The sequence below is a fragment of the Rhinolophus hipposideros genome (assembly GCF_964194185.1).
Source record: "Rhinolophus hipposideros genome assembly, chromosome: 1".
Classification (NCBI taxonomy): domain Eukaryota; kingdom Metazoa; phylum Chordata; class Mammalia; order Chiroptera; family Rhinolophidae; genus Rhinolophus; species Rhinolophus hipposideros.
In genome coordinates, this window is record NC_138047.1 from 54,279,176 (window position 1) to 54,301,820 (window position 22,645).

Genomic DNA, 22,645 nt, shown 5'->3' on the forward strand with positions numbered 1-22,645 from the left:
GAGCCCTGGAATTCTCTTTTTTGAAAAACTGTTCAGACAGGTCTGAGCAGGAGAAAGGATTATCAAGTTTTGAGGCTAAATGACCATTGATCATTTACATTTTAGGGAATGTTCATGAGGAAGGGAGTATGATATCAAATTACATGTGGAAACTGGGTAAAAATGGGCAATAGGAAGGGACAGCAGCTGTTTCAGAATTTCTGCATAGGATACATGGGAGAAGCTGAAGGACTGGGAGACTATCAGATGACTGAATGGGGGGGGGGGATAATTGGAAATTATTTGGGGCTACAAAAGACCAAACAACCCTCTTGATGCTGCTTCTGGGAATGGAAAATTCATCAAGTTTTGTTTTTAGGGGGTGGGATAAGAGATTCCTCCTCAAATATATATGAATCTAAAAGCCTATTTTCTTATACTATTTTAGATTTGTGAAAGGTTGCAAATGGAGCCTTTCGAGTTAAACAATGTGGGGGCCCTAATGGCAGGTAACTAAAGTACCCGCAGCATTGTGAAAGGGGGAAAGAATGAGAACATGCCCTGAGATGTCAAGAGGAATTCTTCTGCATAGTTTCCATCCATTAAGGAGGGATGAGTGGCCTGGGGTCACTCACTACCAGGAAGACTTTCTGGAACTGAATTTCAAAAAGAGTCCTATTTTGAGCCTATTTTCCTTTAAATGCTTATCTGCGGAGAAACACAGCCCTGATATTTATCAGGTGAGGATGAGATTTGTGTTACTTCATATGAGAAGCAACATGGTGCAGTAGAAGGAGCTTTGGAGTAAGACACGCAATCATGGAATGCCAACTCTGGGATCTTAGTTTCCTCCCTTGTAGGGTTATGATAGAGCGCCATGTGAGCCCACATTCGACAAATGTTTATTAAGCAGGTATATCAATAGGCAGAAGGTTTATTTATTTATTTATTTTACTTCATTTGCTTGTCTGCCTTTTGGCACTGGATTTTAAGGTGCATGAGGGCAGAATTTTACCTGTTTTGCTCCTGTTTTGTCCTCAGCATGTAGAACAGAGCAAGACATAAAGAATGCTTAGCACATATTTGTTAAATTAATTTTTAATGGACAATTTAAGTGTGCTAAATACTGTCCAAGGCTCTGGGGCTACAGCAATGAAAAAAAATAGACAAAACTCAACCCTCAGGGAACTTACATTCTATGAAGATGATTCATTTTGATTTGGTCATAAAAAAATCAATAGTTGAATACCTAATCATCATCTCCAACTCAACATGTCCAAATTTGAACTCTTGAGTTTCGCTCCACCAAGAGGCTTCTCCTGAAGCCTTCACCATCTCAATTAATGGCAACTCCAACTTTCTAGTTGCTCAGGCTGAAAATCATGAATCTACTTTGAGTCTCTTTCAACACCTCTCATCCAGTCCTTCAAGGAAATCAGCTTGTCCTATATTTAAAATATATACAGAATTCAAACACTTCTTGTCATCTCCATTGCTCTCTTTCTGGTGTGAGCCACCCTCCTCTTCCTCCTGGAATACTGCAGGGACCTCCTCTCAGATCTCAAAAATGTATTTTATTCATTCAGTTTAACAAATAGATTTTGGGAACCCCTTAAGTTTTTCCTCTTTCCCTCCTAAGATCTGTTCTTTGCATAGCAACAGTTGATCCAGATGTATCAGGATCAGGAAATGTATCAGATGATGTCATTGCTCTGTTCACAGCTCTGCAGTAGCTTCCCATTGAATTCAAGAGTAAAATCCTGAGTCTTTAAAGCGATCGTCAAGATCTCATGAGCTGCTGCTCCACTCATTCTTGAATCTGGGCAGCTGCCTCTCCTTTGCTTATCCTACACCAGCTTTCTTATACCGTGTTTCCCCAAAAAGAAGACCTAGCCGGACAATCAGCTCTAATGTGTCTTTTGGAGCAAAAATTAATATAAGACCCCATCTTATATTATTATAAATAAGACGGGGACTTATAGTAAAATAAGACCGGGTCTTATATTAATTTTTGCTCCAAAGGGCGCATTAGAGCATCTGATTGTCTGGCTAGGTCTTCTTTTTGGGGAAACACGGTAGATATGGTGGCCGATTCCTCTGTCTGGAACATATTTTCTCTCCATATATCCACCTGACTAATACCCTTATCTCCCTAAAACCTTTTCTCAGATGTCACCTTCTCAGTCAGACTTACCCTGACCAACCCTGTAAAACTGCATTCTGTTCCCCTTGCCAACGCCATATTCCAGTTCCTCTTTCTTGCCTCTTGCCTCGTTTTCTTTAATCTCTACCTCTCTCCATCCCTTACCCTCCCGCCCCCACCCAAGGGATTTTGTCCCTTGCTTACTGTGGTCTCTCCAGTGCTAAATATGGTGTGGAACTTAAGGGGTTCCCAAAATCTATTTGTTAAACTGAATGAATAAAATACATTTTTGAGGGCTGGCCAAATGAAGACTTAATTCAAAAATTTCCTTAGATCACCAGAAAGAGGCATTGGCAAACTTGCTTGCTATCAGGTGCTTATGTTTAATGTTTCTAAATAGCTTTTTTGAAAAATGAGCCAGGCTTTTAGTTTCCATTGAGGGTTATGAAAGCTAAACTTTAAAATCAGATTCTTTTTTTTCTTGTGGTTTTTTTTTTTTTTTTTTTTGGAGCTATGCACATACAGAACACTTCTTTTCAAAATGTAAGCTTTTTGTTTTTTTCCTTTGCCATGGGTACCACTTTAAAATAGCTTAAATTTCTTAAACTCTCTTGCCAATTAAAAAAACATCACCTTTGAGCTTAACTACAGAAGACAATGATACCTCTACTATTTGAACATCTTTGAGAACCTTTTGAATAACTAAAAATAGTTATTCATAGGTGATTCTGAAACGCTGACTGTGTTTTAGTCCAAGCAATCAATAGAAGTGATGTAAAGTCCTGGTGAAAGTCAACCCTGCAGACCTGACACCCCTTGACATGGCGACTGCTGACATCACTCAGGCTGGCATATCCCCCAGCCTCATCATCCGACAAATTCTCGTGGTACTTTCTGCCTTAAATAGGAATGTTTAATTATTTAGCAGGTACCAAAAAGAACATGAGCTTAAAAAAAACAATATATCAGTATTGAAGCCTTAGGGATAAGGGTAAAATTTCAGATTATATCAACTTGAAGAGCAACCTACACAAAACCCAAAGAAGAGCAAAGATAACACTATACTAAAAACATGTGCCTTGCTTGTTCAGTCATGTTCACTTGTCCATTCTTGAGGTGGGAAGGCTCTCAACCATCTTGAAATGCAGCAGCATTAACTGTAAGCAGAGGAGATGCAAGGGAGAGTAACCGTGACCTTCGGCTGGACAATGGACAGGGAACTGTGTCTGGTTTTGTGCGTGTGACACTGGGGGACACGTGACCATTCCCCCAGCTGTCCTCCAGGGGAGATACCACATTCCCTGATTAAAATGAAAAGCAGGGCCTGAATTCTTGCTGGAAGGAAAAGGAACACGCATTAACAAGAGAAGGCTTGTGATACCCAAAATCTCAAAGGCAAGTGTGGCAGCTGAAGGAGTGAAAATTACTACTTCACTAAGAATAGAGTTTCAGTGTGAACAGTTTTCAGAAAGAGGGGAGATGTGGTTTTGAGATTCAGAAATTTACAGCCAAGTTTTGTTTAAAAAAAAAAAGTCACCAACAATAGTTATTGTTCTCTTATGACAGTTTTTAAAAGCTGCACTGAAGCATTGATTTAAAAAAATATTTTACTATGGAAACTATAAACATACACAGAAATTGACAAGAAAATATCTATCCCCTGTCCGGACCTGATTTAAAGTCCTGTTTGTTTGTTTGTTTTGGTTAAGAACTTTTACAAATATTAATACATTGGAAACAATGTAAATGTCTAACTGTAAAGTGCTAGTCAGATAAACTAGCATACGTTCAACGTTCAACCTTTATTCAACTGGGAAAGACTAAGCAACTGTTTAAAAAGAATGAGGTGGTTCATTTATGTACTGACACATAAAAGTGGTCAACATATATTGAACTCATATTTGTAACTTTATATTTCACAATATGTTGAAAAAGCAAGCTACGGAATAAAATGTACATTGTGATAAAATGTTCAAAACATTATGTTTATGTGTATGTCTGGGGAGAAAATGGTTTAGAAGGATACAGTGGTTAACTTTGGCAAGTAAGCTTTGGGTCAGTTTCACTTTTTACGCCCCTTTGTTTTGCCTGAATTTTTAAAGTTTGTATTGCCTTCAGCATTAAAAAATATATTATCAATAGTCTACTCCTTCTTTATCAACAGTTAATATGGTTGTAGTAACTGCTAGATGGCTATTCCTATCCTCAAAATCTTGATTCCAAAAATTCTGATGGAGCTCTCAAAAATAAGATCTTACAAAAGCAAATCATCTCTGAAAGGTTTATAGGATATCATAGGATATCACTGACGTAATGGGCAGGGACAGTTCTGGGAAGGAATTGACTTTAAGTAATATCGTATTTTCTGAAACCAAAGTGCTGCATAAATCATTGATCAGGACAATCATCTTGGATAGTATTTTAAGAGCCTCTGAGATAACTGATCAGTACTTAAGGTACTTTGTTAGTTTTTAATGTCTTCAGCATTTGTCACTTATGGGAGCAATTTTAAATTAAAACACTATTCTCTAAGCTTTTCTAAAATGGAATTTGTCAACTTGGACATCAAATAAGAAAAATAGCCTTCAGAACAATATATGATTTTTTTTTCTTTTGGCAATATTAAATTTGTTATATCATCTTTTCAATAAAATAATCAATAAAATGTGATTTATGCAAATGCTAGGGGACCCATTATTAATTCTCCATGGCATTATCAGAGAACCATGAAAGTAGGACTAGAGCAAGGTCTGGAACACATGGCACTGGAAGAGGCTTTGCAATCTCTGCCAACCCCTTCACATTACAAATAAAACCACACATGTTGAAGAGCAGGGGGAAATCCACAGTTTAAATTTTTAATTGTACTAGGTAGGTATCACACATTCTATCACGTTCATTTCATTTGCAACTTCACCTAAGATTCCCAACCACCCCATGAGACAGGCAAGACTATTCCCATTCAGTAGTTCAGGCCACTGAGTCTCAGAAGTTAAGTAAAGTTAAATAATGAGCTATAGATTACATAGTTGGTGTGGCAGAGCTATGCTTTGTTCTCTTTACCCATCTCAGCCTCTACAGCTGCTGAGCTCCCAAATCAGTTGATAAATCCTTTTGTGTAAATTCAGTCTCTAGTATTTCTCTCAACTCTGATCCTCTTCTCCATCCCACAGATACTATATTGGTTGAGAATCTTATCATCTCATCCGAGACTCTTATAGTAACTCCTAAATAGTTGCAGGTCACCCTTTTTCTTTTCAGTCTCTCACCACTCTTTGGGGACTCATTCATGCCAGGCCAAATTGCCTGCTCCCCTCCAAAGAAGGAGAAGCAAACCCAGATCTGCTTAAAGGTCTTCCAGGTGCTCAGACTGAGGCTGCTAATTTCCATTTCTACTAAAAAGAATGAAAGCTCCTTGGAGAAGTGTCTCATTCCATGTCTGGGTCAGGAAGTGTATATGATGAGCCTTGAATATCTTGTGATATCAGACAGCAAGGATGCTAACAAAGATTACCAGGTTCCTATCAAACGGACTCAGAACCACTTAATGAGACTCCCACTGGCCAAAGATGGAACAAGTTCAGCATTAATACAGATAATTGCAATAGACTGAATCATATTTTAAACTCATGAGTTCATAATGATACCAAAAACAATGGTAACACAAACCATTAATCTCCATTGGAGGATACTTATAAACCAACACATTATTTTGAAATTTAATAGATAAATAGGATTAAGTATTCTTGATTGAACTTATTTTTGCCTTTATGTTATGAGGTATATGACTGGGTGACCAAATATTAAATGATGGGATGACTGACTGTCTCTACACAAGTATTCCAGCTAATAAATAAAGACAACATTGTAGAAATAGAATGTCACCATATGGCATGACCTAATGAGTTAATGGATCTCAGCACTGACCATCAGTGGCTGCCAGCATTATGAAGTGTAACACAGCCAGATATATATCTCTTAATGGAAGACCACACCATCCTGTATAAAATAGTTTTGCCACATTTAAAGGAAACTACATCTGATGAGGCCTCCACATCTAATAAGTAAGTCACAGGAAATATAGAGGACCCAGGCAGATGTTAAATAAGATCATAGGAATGAAATCAGCAAATTCTAGACTATAGAAAACTCTATGGGACAACCTGTTTTTTTCTTTTTTCAATAAATAAATTGCAAGGAAAAAAAGAGTGAGATTGAGAGAAAGATGTGAGAGAAAGGGCGGGATTTATAGACTAAAAAGAGATATAGTAGACATGTCAACCAATCACAATTGTGGACCTTATTTGGATTCTGAATTAAACCAAAACTATAAAAATAAATGATGACATTTATGAGACAATTTTGAATTTAATCATTGGCTACATATTTGACGATATGAAGATATTTTTTATTTTCAGCATGATAATGATATAGCCCTTATGTTTTCAACAAAAGTCCTTATCTTTTAGAGATACATATTGTTATATTTATATAAGAAATGCTATGATGCCTAGGATAGGGTTTTTATAGAAAAAAATTATGGTGAGCTAATTCTTACAACTGAGCAGAGGGAACATAGGGGTTCATTATAGTATTCTCTCCCATTTTGTAGATTTTTCCATTATATAAAATTTGTTAAATTTTCCATTATAAAAAAATTGCAAAAAGAATCTTTCAAAACTCCCTATTTCTTACAGAAACAAGCCCAAACTCCTTAGCAAGTAGCTCAAGCTCTGAATTAGAGGCAGAACAACAAAAAAAGAGGTACTGGTAGTCATGGTGCGAAAGGCTAGAGAGGCATATAGGTCATCCTTGCCTGGGAAGTCTTTCCCAGACGGAAACACCTGCCACATATCTTCAGCCCTTTGCCCATGCAAGTTCCTCATTCTAGACTATCATACTCCATGATTCTCTACCACCAACACTCTCTTCATCCTGTGAGCTCAAATTCCTCCGGAAGTTGTTTGCCTATGGTGGCCCTATTAGACTTTTGGCCTTTGGAGAGCAGGGATCCAGTCTAAATTTTATATCCCTCCATCGCATGCATGACAGCATACACTGTGGGTGCTCAGTACTTGTTGAATTTGTACTAAAGTAACTGAGGCTTAAAGATGTGGACCCTGAGGCCTCCCAGCTTATGAGGGGCTGAACTGAGACTAAAAATCTCAGGTATATAAGAATGTAAGTCCCCTGAGTCTCCAAAACCCCTTCAGCATTGTGCACCACACTCCTCCCCTTGAGAGTCAGGATTTAAGATTCATGGTTTCTGAGAGAAGTAACACATTCACTTAGAGTAGCTAAAAGTTATTTCTCTAATGCCATGGCCATGCAGTGGCCTACAGGACAAATGCTTTTTGATAGTGGAAAGTGGCCTGGGAGCTAAGATAGCACGTAGATAAGGAGTTGCACAATGAGAGGCACTGGACACCAAAAGCCTCCCCCCACCCTGCACACCCCCAGGGAAGCACAGAAAGGAGAGGAGATCCATTTAGCCTCCTTCATACGGACACACCTCAGCACATAAAATTGGGAAAGGGACTGTCATCACTTTCCAGACAAGCTTACTGTCTTTGGGCAACCACCTTTACCTACCCATCGTTATGAAACAAAATTTCACTCAAGATAAGTGAGTCCAGTAAAAATTGCCTTTTAAGCAGAGAACCCTATGATTTCACTGATATGTGGTATATAAACCAAAAACAACAAAAGAACAAGACAAACAAATGAGAAAGAAAAACTCATAGACACAGACAATAATTTAGTGGTTACCAGAGGGTAAGGGGGTGGGGGGTGGGTGATGAGGGTAAGGGGGATCAAATATATGGTGATGGAAGGAGAACTGACTCTGGGTGGTGAACACACAATGGGATTTATAGATGATGTATTACAGAATTGTACACCTGAAATCTATGTAAATTTACTAACAATTGTCACCTCAATAAATTTAATAAAAAAAATTGCCTTTTAAAGGATCCACAGGTAAAGGAATTTTAAAAGGAAGTGTGTTCTCCTGGTAGAAAGCAAAAACCTTCTCCTGTCTTCTAAGTTACCCAGCAGCAGAGGCTGCCAGTAAGTAAATGACCTGTCCCTAAACATTACCTTCCCTCAAACTGCTGTGAACCCCTTGCTCCCTGGAACTATGCCAACTTGCTAAGCTTAGGATAAATATAGATTAACTATTGTCTTAGTTTGAAATCAAGGTTTCAGCAAGGCCACGCTCCCTCCCAAGCCTGGAGGAGAGAAGCCTTCCTTACTTCCCGTAACCACAGACATTATGCAAGCAATAGCTCCAGTCTCTGCCTGTCTTCACATGGCCTTCCTCCCACGGAGTCTGTCTACACTCAGATTCCCCGTTTACAAGGACACTAGTCATCCAGTCATAGGGGATTAGTTCTCGCCCTAACTCAGTAGGCGCTCATCTTAACTCGATTACATCTACACATTCACAGGTGCCAGGGGTTATGGCTCCAGCATATCTTTCTATGGGGACACAATTCAACTCATACCAACTATGTTATTTTCACATCTAAGCCATGTTCATGAAAGACCCTTCCCCACTGATAACAGAAGCAGTAAATAACTTCATCAATTATAAGTTACTTTCATTCAAGATTGCAGCTGCTACATATCACCTCAAGTTGTTTTTTTTTAAATTTGTTCACTTATTTACTTGTTTATTGAGTGAGTGCTCTTGTAGAAGGCTGGTTGAGGCTGTTTAAATCAGGTATTTCTCAGCCAGAGTGCTATGGGCATTTGAAAGGGACAGAACACATGGAAACAACATCCTGGTCCCTGAGCACTAAATAACAGAGGATCCCACAGCCATCGTGACAGCAAGATTAAAGAAAAATACTGGGGGGGGGGGGCGGTGAAGGAACGGAGGGAAGGGAGGAGGAAGGAAATAATGCATTTCTGAACTTATCAAACTCATTGAAAACCAACAATCTAAATTGACGAGATTTTTAACGGCCCTTCTCAGAGCCCCTGCAGAATGGGATGCACTAAAACAACAGCAGTTCTGCTTACTCAACCAGCCTAAGAACCGCGAGAGATCTCTAGTAGCCTCAGAAATGCTCTGATCTGGACATGGCTAGTAGCGTGGGCACTTTTTGGGAGGCATGTGGCAGATTTTAAGGGTACTATTTCACTTAGTTTATGCCATATAGTATAGTTTAATACTGTATTGTTTTCAACATTGTACCTGAGTAGAGACAGAAAGAGAACTGAAAGAGCAAAAGTTGCAGAAGATAAAAAGAGCCTCTATTCTTTCTCAATGCAGCTCATTGCCCTGTAGATCTAATGCCTTTCCTCTGTGTGCAGGGAAGGAGGGATCCACTCCTTAAAAGTATCTTCCTCTTGGTTCATTTTTTAAATTAAATTTATTGGAGATAATAGTGATTAATAACATTATATAAATTGCAGGTGCAGAAACATTATTGGATGTGGGACTTTGGAGATCACAGGAATCTTTCATGGGAAAATGTAGAAATCATGACATTCTAGAACAGGAATTTTTGTCTGTCAGTGTGAAAGTGTGTATGTGTGTGTGTGTGTGTATGTGTGTGTAATATGTGTATATGTTTATTTGTGAGTGGGATGTGTGTTTCCCTTCTTTTTACCTGCTTCCTTCCTTACTAAAATAATTAAAAGAATTTTAAAAGGGGAAGACCAAGTAACACTAGAAAGAATGTCTTTTTCAGGGAAAATTAACATTCATTTTGTGAACTATCTAAAATTCAACTCTCCTACCCATAGAAAAGCAGGATATTCTATACATTTAGCAGCTATAATCATATATACCCATGTCTTCTGATTAGTAACTAGGATGTTTATTAGGTAGAAAATGGATATTTATTTGGTTTTATAGCTACTATTCAATTTTTTAAAACATTTTTAGAATCATATAGCTTTCCTTATAAATCAGAGTGAATATCAACATGTGAAATTCTTTTCCTTGGAAAAAATGTAATTTCACCTAGAGAAGGTTTAGTTACTTAGTTTCATACATATAGGCAAGAGAAATATTCTAAGGAAAGTGAGAGGTCTACTGTCAAAAGTTTTATTGATTTGGGTTATTCTTAAAAGGATAAAAAATTTTAAAGCTCTGATACGAAAAACAAAGATCCTTGATGAGAACTGAGTTCATGCTGAAATAAAAAAAAATTACAAAGCAAGAGAACAGCCTCATTATATTTTTAAATCCCTGGGAGAGCCATTGTTTTGCCAAAGCAATGTGGTAAGACAGCCTGGGACCCAACACCAGTGCCCAGGAGACTGGGAGTAAAGAGCTTTAGAAGCTTTGATTTTTTTTCTAAAACAATTAAGATTAAAGGAGTTAATCAGGAAATCTGAGGTTATATAAGGGGGTGAGCAGGTCAACCAGCTCATGTATCAGGTTTGGGGCACACGTTTGAGATGACCAAACTTTTCCATGGAAGATTGTACTTTATGATAATTGGTCCAGAATGAAAGAAGTAACAAGAAACATTAAAGTTTGAAAAGTGATCCCCACCGCCCCTGATATCTGAGAACATCCTGGCCTCTCCAGAGACATCTGACGGAGGAAAGCAGATGAGCCAGCTGGGGCTCGAACCTCGAAGGGTCCTACAGGAAGAGGAAGGAAAGTGGGTCATGTTTGGTGAAGCAGCTTGTCAAGTTAGGCTGGCCAGTGTGGAGGCTGCCACCTCTACTGTGGCTGGCCTGGCTACCTCAAGACCGCCTCTCCAAACGTGGCATGCTTACTGCTTGAGACTTTACGTGGCACTGAAGTCAGAAATTAGAGGTAGATCTGGAATATATCCTCTGAAGCTCTAAAGCTCAATACCCACAATAAATTCTCAAAATTAGTAGGGAGAAATCATTCACTGTTTGAGCAAGAACCACCCCCAGAAAAAACAAAAGCCTTTTTAGACGGTATGTGAAGGGACAGGAGTTTTAGGGAAAAGACTCAACTTCTTGATTTAATCAGGGTTGGGTTTCTAGGAAGGCACAGAAACATGAACTAGAGCGTCAAAGTTCCTTAACAAGTACCAGTTGATACCTCCTTAAGTCTTTGCTAGTCAAAGTGACATCATTTATCTTTCTGATGCTGTGCCTTTTCTGGTCAAACTTTCGTGACAGCAGCTTGGATTTGAAAGGGCACGCAATTCTCTGCAAAGCACGTAGGGCAAGTTTTTTGACAATCCATATTTGACCTGTGTTTGATTAAATAATGCCCAACCAAAAATAAATTATGCTGTTTCGAAGTTACACAGCGAGCAATGTGTCAGCTACACATTGTACACAGCTATACCTCGCTGTAAGTTCAGTGGTTCTACCTGCTCACGTTCAGAAAACAGGAACAAACTCCTGTGCACCTTGAGCCATGTCCAGTGGTTGGGATGACAATGAATAAGTAACAGGCCCCAGATTCCCATCTGCAATGGGAATGATGGCTCTCATCGCCCAGACTCTGAAATGTGGGACTTATATATGTGTATGCGTTTTCTTGACTTTATTTTTATAAAAATATACTTTTTTTTTAGCATCGGACTTAAGCAACACTTGATTTTTCGTTTTGATGAGGAATTTGGCAGAGCCCAGACGGTTAGCTATGAGCTATATAAATTTAGGAAACCTGATTAACAGATCAAAATTCATCTAAGAAGTGATGTTTAAACCCTGGTGGATAAAGTATGCTCCTAAAAGCATTAGCAGTTTGACTTTAAATGGGACATCAAATTAATTCAATCTATGCTTCCTTGCTATACAGCATAGTTTCAAAGTATAAATCCAATTTATGGTATGGAAAATGGATATGAGATGCATAAGCTTGCTTTGATTTTACTCAAAATGATGGATTCAATGTTCCGGTAAATAAAATATTCCAAATAACTAAGTGGTCTCTATATAATGTAGGTTGGTGCTTTTTACAAATGGACAAAAAAACACACACACACAACATATTTAAAACGATATTTAACATTGATAGTAAGGTCACTGCTAAGTTATATGCTTCCATTTGTCATTTGCTAAATAAGAGTATTATAATACATGAGATGAGCTTTTTATCTGCTCTTTATGATCTAAAACTGACTTTTAACCTCAGGTCTACCAAAATGTAGATGATCCATAAATGAGCACCATGAAACACCTAAAACTGTATCCAACATTGCTTGTATGTGCTTCTGTGCCTTTTTTTCCCCTTGGGAGAAGATCCATAGATTGTATCCATACTTGAACTCTGGGTCCCCAATAAGGTTAAGAACATCTAACATTCATTCTGCAATTAATATGACCCTTAAATGATTTACTGTTTCTTTGAAAATTCATAAGGCTCCTCGGGATGACCTGGTGTTTGACAGTGTCCTTATACTAACCATAGTACTGGCCCAAGTTCACTGGGGCCATGGCTTTCCACCTACCCATAGCTCTGGCATGCATTCCTCTCACCCTCGGATCACCCACAAAGGTAGAGATTGTCCTTTCAAACTACGGATAAGGAAATGGGGGTGCAGAATGAGGCAGTCAGTGAGAGCCCTAGGAGTCAGTCATATGTGTTTTGATCTCCTGCGCTGGTGTTCTTTCCATTATAGTCAGTTATGTAAAATGCCATGAAAGCTACTTTTAATGCACACTAGCTCAGTATTTTGGAAGCCACTTATATAAGCTAAAGTCTCCAAACTCTAAGACCCCCCCCAAAAAAAAACTGATCCAAAATTAATCAAACTAATGGCAACTATGAATTTCAATGTAAAAATGGAAAATACTGCCCTGTATACAGTTCAGACCTCTGCTCCTTAAATTCTAATATAAACATTTGAATAGCACCTTGGGGGTTCCACAGAGCTTTCAGGTACAAATTAACACTCAGTCCTCACAAGCTCTTGGCAGTCAGTTAGCACCCCCATTTTGCAGATAAGGAAAAGTGAGACTCTTAGAAGTGAAGTGACATGCCCAAAACCACAGAGAAAGGGGCAGAGCCAGAACTCAGCACCCATCCCAAATTTGCACCTGTTCATTATACCACAACTGTCTCTGTAGTGTTCTTAGGGCATTGCAAGTAGAGAAGAATTTCACAGGCTAGGAAATATGTTGTCAGGTGAGACCATTTTCGTAGACTCATGCATTGGAGAGGGAGCTGTGTGCAAAAGAAATTTCATAGTAAGATAAACAGTTATTCCCTGGAGTCTAGATTTGAAGAATTTTTCTAAAAGTTCGGAATCTTCCTCCATGCCAAGCAAAGGGCAAATATATTTCTGACCAGCTCCGAGACTAGAAATCCTCCAGAATTCTAGAGGAAAACTACCTAGACTGAAATCCTCCCAAGTTCTAAATGCAGCCCACAAATTTTTATAAAAACTGTTTGGTGGACTCATTTTTTTTTTTCCAGAATAATACATAGCCTACTTCAAAGCAGGGGGACTACAAGAGAGATTCAGGACGAGAAAGACTACTGTTGCTTCCTGTGTCTTATTGGCTTTTTGTAAATTCTGTATAAACCCAAACCCAATGATTATCCTATTATCTTATGCCAACATCAAACCTTTTTCCTAAGTAGTTCTATGACATTAAGTCTCTGGCAGAGGTATTTATATGATCAGGAAGGCTGAAGGCACATTATAATGCACTCGGAGATGCATGATTTATGTCTTTTGATTTTCATTTCTAAAAGATTTTAAACTGGGCATAGACATATAAAATAATAGAGTGTTTTGTCAGTACAAAGAAAAGAACGATTCAAGTTCAGCTAGTCTGATTCTACCACCACAGAGGAAGAGGAGCAGCTCAGATAAGTTCTCGTTCCAGAGCTGCAAAAACCTTGGGTTTGGGGCCCATGACCCTGCTTTTGAATTCCAAATTATTGAAGTCCAATAATTTGTCCAAACCCACAGAGCTATTGGCACTCAAATTTGAACCCAGATCTCTCCGTCATCAGACTCATGTTCTTTCTAATATTCAGTGCTTCTTTTCTGGGCTTCAGTGTCTCGATCTGTAAAATGTGGTCATGTGACGTACTTTTTTAGGAACGTTGGATTCTAAGAGATTAATCTACCCAGAATGATCCTGATACACAGGAGGTCTTCAATAAATAGTATTTCTCTTCCTACACTTTGTTCTGGTAATAGTTCTTATTTTGTTTGTTGATTTGTTTGTTAGGTTGATTGACTAGGATTTTGTTTTGTTTTGCTTATATTTGGACCTCGCTCAGCTCTTTTTAAAATGCAGAAGCAAAAAAGATGCCTCTAGAGAGATGTGTCTGTATGACTTTAGAGGATAGGGAAGGCAGGAGTAATATTTAGTTCTTCAGTTTGTGTCTGGAAAGAAGAGCTGCCGGGCAGGGAGTGGGGTGGTGCTGTTCCGCACCCAGGGAAAATGTGTAGGGTTGCCAGGTGTCTTTTTTAACTCTGCACCAAGACCTTGTGAATAAATCCCTTCGTAAAGCAGCTGCTGTCCTGTTGCTTTGGGGAGGAGCTGAGGCAAGACAACAACTAAGCTGCACCCTGACAGAGGTCTACAGTATTTCTGAGTGGCCTCTGTCACTGAAGGCAGGTAGCCTAGAGCACTGCCCAGGCATGGGAGAAAAGGTGGATGGAACCTCATCAGAATTAGTTGAAAGGGGAAGGATTTCCTTGCCAGTAAGTGAGAGCCTTCTTGCAGAGAGGCTTGGGGAAAACTACTCAGAAATATTAATTATGCATGCATGCATTCATGTATGTATGTATGCAGTCATGTATGTATGTATGTGTGTATGTATTTAACTTTGCTCCCTACCTGAAGGTCCTGGAGCCCTCTGCTTACAGATAATGAACTATCTAAACTTGCATCTAGACTGCTGGTTCCAGGAAAAATGGAAAGCATCTAGATAAGCTGGAGTGGTTGAAAAACGTGGTGACACTTAATCTCAGAAAGACATTTTGATAGTTTCATTCAACAAACATTGACGCTGCACCTCCTTTGAACTGGCACTATACAAAATGATCGAGGAGTGGACTTCATCTTGTATGCACTAAAAGTCGGGTGGGAAATCAGGCTTGCAAACAGATACTATAACGCAGCCTAATGGGCTCTAAATGGAGTGTAGTGGAAACCCAAAGCAGACAGGGTAACTATTTTGCCTGATGGAGAAGTAATATTTGAGTTAGTTTTTAAAGAGAAATAGGAAGTTACCAAGCAAAGAAAAGGCAGAGATGGAGAACCTCCTAGCCAAAGCATGAGCAGAGGCCTCAGGGTCCACACAGGGGGAGTGTGAGGAATTCAGGAGGTGTGGCCAAAGAAGATGAGACTAGAAACCAGTCTTGGGGCCAAGGTGAAATATCTGGGCCCCGGACTGTGGCAGTCAATGGGCTCAAGTCCTGGCTCCGCCACTTCTAGAATGTGACTCTGAACAACTCACTTAGTCACTCAGTACATATCTCAGGGTTGTTGTGAGGATCAAATCAAAATAGCTCTTAGCCCAATTCCAGGAATAGTAGTTCTCAGTAAATGTCAACTCTCAGTAGTATTTGAGGCAGCAATTGTCAATTTTACAATAAAGTCAATAACAGAAATCCTGTTCACATTAGACTTCTCAAGGGTCTTTTTTAAAGAAAAAAGATCTAGAACACAGCTGTCCAATAAAACTTACTGTGATAATAGAAATGTTCTCTGTCTGCACCATCCAGTTCAGTAGCCATTGAGCATTTGAAATGTGACCAGTGCAACTGAGAAACTGCTACTTTAATTTTATTTAATTTAAATAGCTCCAAATGCCTAGTGGCTACTATGTTAGATGGTGGAGGTCTAGAGTCATGGAATCATAAAATGTTTAAATTATAAGAGACCCTAGAGAGATTGATATAAACGTCCCCCATCCTTCCCCATCACCGCCATTCTACAAATGTGGAAATGGTCACATGGTTAGTTAATGATAGACCTAGCGCTAAAGCCCAGCAGGCCTTTGGCTCTGTGGGCAAGGTTCTTATTATCCTGAAGTCTGGTTGGATTATCCTTTTGACTTTAGAAAGTTCCCGTTGCCTAACAATCATAGGTTCCTTTGGCCACCTCTGCTTTCCCTACCATGCACATTTCCGCTTTTTTTGTTTCTGATACATATACTGCATCCAGTACGGCCCGAATAATCCATAACTCATTGACAGATATACTTCAGTTCCTGGTTTTGACAAATGCTAATGGGGAACATTATGTATTGGCAACAGCTCATTTAGTACAAAATGTCCAGCACAATTGTTTTCATGACTAGTACTTTTTTGTTGTTATACTATCATTATTTTTTGTTACTTTGCCTGCATGTTAAACCAAAGTGTCAACAAAAATACAGACTGTCTTATACAATTTACAAAACCGGTGCCCAAATTCTTTATCATTGGAAATTTGAGATTACTGAACCAGTTGGCAGAGTAATTGGTTAAAGAAAGAAGATCAGGTGCAGACCCAAGTCTTTGCAACAAGCAGTGTAATTCGTTATCCTTGATATACGATATATACGCAAATATGCTGAGGGGACTATTATGGTACCCAATTGACAAACGCAGCTCTTCCCTTTTTCTGCCAACAGAAGCTTCAGGCTTTATCTGTGGCAGACCCTCATTAGGAATGGCATGTGGTGTCAGGGAACTGAGCTGCAGGTTTGCTGCCTCATTCTCCTTTTCTGAGGCAGGGCTGTGGGTGTGGAAGGAGCAGGGTGAATAGCTTAGGGAAATAGGGACAGGTCAGTTAGCTATTGACAGTACACACAGTGGTTTTCTATGAAGTGAAGGGCATACTTAACTCTTGCCCTCCCAAGCATTTCTTTTCACTCCCTGCCTAAAGGATAGCATTCACAATTTTGGGCATGGTCGTAACCTGGCTTGCATGCTTGCTGAGTTCATATAGGTCTCCATGCTCCAGACACACTGTCCTCTGCAGTTCCTTGAACATTCTAGCAGGCCCTCCTTTCAGCCTAGATTGTCTTTTTATAGTCAGCTTAGCTAACTCTTACTCATCCTTCAGATCTCCTATAAATGTTAGTCCCTCCAACATACATTCCCTGACCTCTACTCTAAAAAGTAAGTCAGCTCCTCTTGATACCCTGCAAATTACACATAAACACACACACACACACACACACACACACACGGTCTCATTGAATCTTTCCTTCATGTTTTCCTTATGATTCTTGTCATCGATTGAAATACCTTACTTTATGATGTTTAATATCTATTTTCTTAGATTACAGTTTCTGTGAGGGTAGGGATTATGTCTGTTTTATTAATCCTATTCCTAGGATCTAGTCTAGTCTCAGACACTTAGTAGGAGCTTAGAAAATATCTGTTGAATTCAAACAAACATAAAGAAAAATGTATCATGGGTAGGCACTAGTTTATTTAGCAACGAAAAACAAACTATAATTTTTTGTTGAGTGAGTGAATGAATGAATGACCTGACGTGTCCTCCTGAGGTCTCTTGGTGAGTTTCTTCTACTTCTCTGGGAAGTTCAGGAGTAGTCTTGCTTACAGACCATTTAGGACATAAAGAGGGAATAAGGTGGCAAATAAAGCAACATGATGAGTGAATTTGTGATTGCCTTGTAAACATGACTTTGAAGAAAGCCAATACTGAACATTTAGGCAAAAATTAGCTTTAACTCACACATCTCGCCCCCCCATATACCAGGGTCAAGACAATTTTCCTTAACTCTGCAGTTCATCTTGCATGGGTGGACATTGTGCTGAAGTCATTTCTCACCTGATAGATTGTGGGTAGAAAATATTTTAATAAACCTTATTTTATGTAAGAGAAAAAAATTGTGATTGAAAAAATAATTCCTTATTTATCTGACTTTTGTGCAGCTGGGTCTTCAAAAGGGCCTTTGCTGAACAGGAAGATAGGTGTAGAGCTGCATAAGAAGAGCGTTGGTGCGGGGGGAGATCTGGGGTACAGATGGATTGGAGTTGGTGGGTTTCAGAGGCTGCCTGAGCAAGTGGAGGCCACATGGACTGACCTTCCTGTGGAAGAAAGGGGAACACTGATAATGGTGGGGTTTTTCATTAACTTATATGCCATTAACTTTCTTCGACTTACCCTCCCCTATTCTCCACCATGAAATCTCAGTAAAATCCCTTACTAATACCTTGGAGTGTAGGGTTTCATTTTGGATAGCTGTGGAGTATGAAGTTTTGTTCTAAGATTAACAAGCAAAAGCTGCCACATTTGCAATAATCAGAACAATTAAAACAATCACAAAAACATGATCATGTAATGGAAAGGGCACTTCACTTCCATGGTATTCTTTCCAAAACCCCAAAACTCCAGACCAATGAGAAAATCATCAGACCAACCCAGATAAGGGACATTCTACTGGACACCTGACCAGTATTCCTGAAGGTTGTCAAGATGATGAAATACAAAGAAAGACTGAGAAACTGTCACAGATCAGAGGAGAGTAAAGAGACATGAAAACTGGAAGCAATGTGGTTGGTATCTGAGATCCTGGAACAGAAAAAGGACATCAATGGAAAAAATGATGAAATCCAAAAAGGTCTCATTAATAATAACTTAAATTTAAAAGTTTAATTAATAGTAATGTACCAATGATAACTTCTTAGTTATGACAAAAGTAAGTTATTAACAGTGGGGGAAACTGGGTGAAGGGTATATGACAACTCTGTACTGTCTCTGGAATTTTTCTGTAAATCTAAAATTATTCCAAAACACACAGTTTATAATAACTAAAATAGCCAGTGTTTATTATAAATCTAAAATTATTCCAAAATAAACAGTTTATTTAAAGATAAAGCCTCAAAACTAAAATAGTCACTGGTGGCTTTTTGTTCAACTAGTAGGGGAAGCAAGTAAAATAATGACTAAAGTTTTTAAAAAGTTTATTTAAACAAACTAATCACAAAAAGGGAAACTTAAGCTTCCTGCTGAGCAGACAGTGACATTTGTTGTCACCAAAGTGCCTTGATCTTTGGCTCCTATTTCAGCACAGTTGTCGCTGTTAAAGAAAAAGTCGTTCTGATGCCTGTTAAAATGGTAAGGAAGATTTTATTCCAGACTCTTGCAATAGGTGTGAAGACCATCACATAAAGGAAAGAGATGGGGCTCAACTCTGAATCCAACTAGGCCATGTGGAAATTTACAGCTAAGGTCAGGGTGGCGGGGGCGGTCAATGGATGGAAAATCAGGAAGAAGGGAGAGAAATCAAGGGTATGGGGAGTCTTGCCAAACCAACTTAACAGAAATCTTGCTGAAAGCAGGCCGAAGACTTATACATCAAAGGTGGGGAATGAGGAACATGGTCAGGTATCAAAGTTGATCAGAAATCAAGGGTAGGGGAATTCTCACTAAACTCACTTGGCAGGATTCTTGCTAAGATTGGGCTGGGCAAGCAAAAGACAGGATGGGGAGGGGGAGAAGGGGACCTCAGGTTCGAGGCCTAGAAGAGGACTCATAGGAACCTCACAAGAGTTTGGTTAAGGAGAGTCTTTATCACCACCAGTCATGCTGATACCATCTGATTCCAATTGGAGAGGCAGCTATATCACCAGCCCTCCCGTTGCTTGACTTCTATCCAGATTATTTGGTTGTATCTGTAATCTTGGCATGCTATCGCCTAGGAGCAGATTCCCCCTGTGATTTCACATCCAGCATCTGGATCTTGGCCACTGGCACTGCCGGGTTAATGTTATATGAGCCAATTTCCTCCCAAATTAATAGTCTGGTGGGTCTGGAGACAGCAAGCTTTGAGAATTTAGCGTGTAATTTTGCAGATGGTTTGGTACCTACAACCCCCCCCCCCAGGCAGTTTTTCCCCCACAGCAGAAGTCCTTTATTGCAGTCAGAAGATGCTTATTACATACAGTGCAAAGGCAAATCCCATAAACCTGCCAGGTTAGGTGAAGGAGATGAACTACATGAGGGCTCTATTTCCCCATCCAGCATTTTTGTTCACATTAACGTATCCATGTGTGCAGGGCTTTGCAAAAATTGATAAATTCTGTCTCCACTTTGCATTCCTCTTGGTGTAGAATGTCATGGTTGTTTGTCATTTGGGTGGGTCCTGGAGTAATGTTCTCCATGTAAAGCCAAGTGATAAAATGGGGACAGCCAGGCAATTTCAAGCAGAACCAGTTTTGGTTTTTGGCCTGTATTCTAACCTAAAATTATCTTCACAGTAGCCCCATTGCTCCACCTGTCTTTGGCTGTGGGGCACCTCAGAGCTCCATCTGCAGAGAGAGAGACTGTGTCATAGGGAGCATTTAAGGGGACAGCTTGTGGGGGAGGTTGACATTGGCACATGGGCTGAATTGATGAAAACTTAAATTCAAAGCTGTAACCTTTTTTTTGTTTGTTTCAATTGCAAAAAAAGAAAAATTTCATAAGCTAACACATTCTCACTCTCCCAACTCCTTAAATAAATTCTGAAAGGACATGAAAGAAGCTCATAAAATCTAACCAAATTCATGTCTACCTATAAGGTCCTCTTGTTCTGCTGTTATTTAACTTGTGGTTTTTCCTTGGGGAATATCTTAATATACGGAGAAGGTGCAGCAGTGGCTAGAATATTGGGCAAAATGTAAACATTATTAAGCAACACACTGACAGATTGTGGGCTAATCCCCCAATGCTTTGGTAGTTACTTAAATATCCCACCAGCTCAGTGGATAAAGCAGGAAACACAGAATTCTGATGTCTTAGGAAATGCTGGCAAGGAAATATAGGTGGTTCATCATTTCTGATGACTTCACAGGGTGTTTTTTCCCCCTTCCTTTTATTTTCCTTTTTGCAAAACTCTAATTTTATTGCCATCTCCTAACCAGCTTTCAAAATAAAATTAATGTATATCTATGACTTCATTTCTTTTCAGCTGTTTGTAATATTTAAGGACAAGCCAACCATGATTTATTTATAGAATTTGATCCCATTTCGTTTCCTCTATTTTGTCTCCTAGAAAGCAGAGGGAAAAAACTCTAAATATATCAGAAAAATTAGACATTGAACTTTACTTTCCCCCAAATGCTACAAATAAAATTAGAGCATTTGTCTCAAAAAAAAAAAAATTAAGGAAAACAATACTGCATCATTTGGAAATCAGATTACCGAGACATCAGGTCTAGATAATTAAGTTTGTACAGGTCAGGAAATAAGAAAGTCGATTTATTCTGGTGTGATGCTTCACCCTAAATGCAGGTGTTGTATTCTGTAATAAGGCTTCTGTGCTTGCTGAATTCCCTACCATCTCAACCTCAAATGAGTTTTAAAAATTTTTATATGTCATACCTTAAAATTTGTTAGTGAGCATAGAAGAAGGGAACGGAGGGGAAAATAATACTGGCACTTCAATGAACTGAAACAGACATTAATTGTGAAACCAGCTGCCATCCCCTTTGATGTGGTTCTGCCAGATGCACAGAAAAAAAGCAGTTTAGGATCAGTTGTTTATTGTGCTGTCTTTTGCTAATTTTTCATCCTTTTTTTTTTCCAGAACAAAAGGAGTTTTTCCTTTTGATCATTTACTTCTGTTTCCCCATTACTCAAAGGTAGCAAAATACGTGATTTGATTTCATTGAATAGAATTAAACCAAGCTTAAGTTTGGGAAGGGGTCAAAGTCGTATCCTAGAAATACCGTCAGATCAGTACCATCTTTGGTTTCTGCTCCTTCTGAAAGTCGTAGTACTTTCCCACATCCAGTGCATTCTGTGATGCATTGAGAATATCTCCAGTTACATGAGTAAAATCATAATGTTTGACACTTCGTGTCATTCGATGTCACTGCCCCATACCAGGGCATTTAACCTGAGACTCTGGGGATAGAGCTTGGATGCTGGCTAATTTTGTAACATCACCACATGGTTTTCATGGACAACTCAGGAGTGAAGACTACAGCTGTAAAAATATTTCTTTGTAAAAGGAGACAAAAAGAAATGCCATGAAAGACAGTAATAGGTTATTAGGAGATGGTTTGCCAAAGTTGCTCATGTTCAAAAATAGAAATAACCTTCCAGCTAGAGAACCAGACTAGACTGAATACAGGCACTCAGGAAATCGTGTTTTGGCTGCCACTGTCTCCTGGTAGGTAGATACTGTCAAGGTAGCCACGGTGTATGCACAGGACTTCTCTGGTGACAAGGGAGAGAGTGAAGAAGAGCAACTGAAATCTCCCTGCTGTCTGTCTCACTTTCAGGACTGCCCAGAGGGAGCCAAGCTCACCGGCCCCTGTGGTTGTGTTGTGAGGTCCAGGGGCCCTTCCTGGCTTCTAGGTTGCTTCAAGAGGGCTTTGCAGACATTCAGAGAGGAAAGCACAAATGTAAACTCTGGCTTCCCATGCAAGAAGGGACTTACATTCAGGGAGTATATAGCAGAGCGCCCAGAATATTGTATCATCCACGTTGCTGACATGCAAGCACCAAATCTGAATGCATTTGCCACCCCTATTTTACCCAGCATGCGTGTCTTGCCTTCCACACTCCCACAGTGGTCTCCACAGCCGGAGGAGGACAGAGAGGGCAGACGGCTTCACGTTTCACCACAATAGCTAAAGTGCCTATCTTGCTTGTAAA

At 39.4% G+C, this 22,645-nt stretch overlaps 1 protein-coding gene and 1 long non-coding RNA gene across 2 annotated transcripts in view; one reads left to right on the forward strand and one right to left on the reverse strand.

Annotated features, from left to right (window-relative positions):
* PARM1 (prostate androgen-regulated mucin-like protein 1) overlaps positions 1-22,645 on the forward strand; it is a 97,842-nt gene that overhangs the window by 7,380 nt on the left and 67,817 nt on the right. The window lies entirely within an intron of this gene.
* LOC308503025 overlaps positions 18,633-22,645 on the reverse strand; it is a 34,410-nt gene continuing 30,397 nt past the window's right edge. The window contains exon 3 of the long non-coding RNA XR_013994122.1: positions 18,633-20,310. This is a non-coding gene — a long non-coding RNA (uncharacterized lncRNA). The remainder of the gene's footprint in view (positions 20,311-22,645) is intronic.